Source organism: Molossus molossus, unplaced genomic scaffold (assembly GCF_014108415.1).
Source record: "Molossus molossus isolate mMolMol1 unplaced genomic scaffold, mMolMol1.p scaffold_m16_p_12, whole genome shotgun sequence".
Classification (NCBI taxonomy): Eukaryota; Metazoa; Chordata; class Mammalia; order Chiroptera; family Molossidae; genus Molossus; species Molossus molossus.
This window is the reverse complement of record NW_023425347.1, coordinates 80,316,890-80,318,382: the sequence shown is the minus strand read 5'-3', so window position 1 is coordinate 80,318,382 and position 1,493 is coordinate 80,316,890. Positions and strand designations below refer to the sequence as shown.

Genomic DNA, 1,493 nt, shown 5'->3' with positions numbered 1-1,493 from the left:
AGCAGGAAATTTTTTTGCAGAAGAAAAAACTAGTGAACTTGAAGATATAACAGTGAAAAATATCTCAAATTAGCACAAAAAGGAAAAAAAACAGAGATCAGTGATCTGTGAAAAATAGCAAACAATCTAACATTTTTGACTCGCAAAAACAAAAAACAAAAAACAAAAAAACGGGAGGGGGAAGAGCAGAAGAATATATGGAAAAATAATCACCATTTTAAAAAATTTAATGATCAATATATCAGGAAGCTTAATGAACAACAAAATATAAAGACTATACCAAAGTGTGTAATATCAACATGCTTAAACCAATGAAAAAGAGAAAACCTTAAGCCATTATGTACATAGTTCCAAAGACAAGAGTTACAGTGCTCGTTTTTGCAGCACATGAACAAAAATTGGAACAATACAGAGAATATTAACATGGTCACTGCCCAAGGAGGACACACAAATTCAGGAATCATTCCATATTGGTTAGAAGAAAAAAGATAATGAGTTACAGCAGACTTCTCAACAGAAAAATGCAATCTATAAAACAGTGGAACAGTATCTTCAACAAACTGAAAGAATATGTCACTATCCCTAGTAAAGTCACTATCCCTAGTAAAATTTCTCTCAAAAGTAAAAGTAAAATAAATTATTTTACAGGCATACAACAGCATTAAAAATTCATCACCAACTTATGATTATTATAAAAAATATTAAACAGCCCTGGCCAGTGTGGCTCAATTTGTTGAGCATCATTCCATGCACCAAAAGGTCACTGGTTTCATTCCTGGTCAGGGCACATGCCTGGGTTGTGGACTCAATCCCCAGTAGGAGGCAGGCAGGAGGCAGCCCATTGATGTGTCTCTCCCCACCTTCCTCTCTGTCTCATATCAATAAAAACATATTTTTCAAAAAGAAATATTAAACAAAGCCCTCATATATAAGAATCTAGAGCTACACAAAGAAATAAAGAATCCCAGAAATAGTAAATATAAAAATAAATATGAAATACTTTTTAATTATTTTGTATTTTTAAAAATTATTTTTAAGTCACTTTAAAAGATAATTGACACCCTGGCCAATTTGCCTCAGCAGTTAGAGTGTCGGCCCACAAACCATAGAGTCCCGGGTTTGGTTCCCACTAAGGGCATGTACCTCAGTTACAGTTTGTCCCTAGCCCCAGTTGGGGTCACGTGGGTGGCAACCACTCGATGTCTCTCTCTTACATCAATGTTTCTCTCTCTCTCTTCCTCCCTGTCTCCCTCCCCCTCTATCTGAAGATAAAAATGCAAGAATCTCCTGGGGTGAGAATAAAATAAAATATAATTGACTATTTAAGACAAATCATTACAGCAGAAAAATGAAACTAGACCATCAACTTACACCCTACACAAGAATAAACTCAAAATGGATAAAATACTTAAATGTGACTCATGAATCCATAAAAATCCTAGAAGAAACTGTAGGCAACAAAATTTCAGACATCATACACAGCAGAATTTTCA

General features: G+C 34.6%; 1 non-coding gene across 1 annotated transcript; it reads left to right on the top strand.

Annotated features, from left to right (window-relative positions):
• The first annotated feature begins 368 nt into the window (after positions 1-368).
• On the top strand, positions 369-475 carry LOC118627331. Its single transcript, XR_004959091.1, has one exon. It is a non-coding gene; the product is annotated as a U6 spliceosomal RNA (small nuclear RNA).
• Positions 476-1,493: the final 1,018 nt, after the last annotated feature.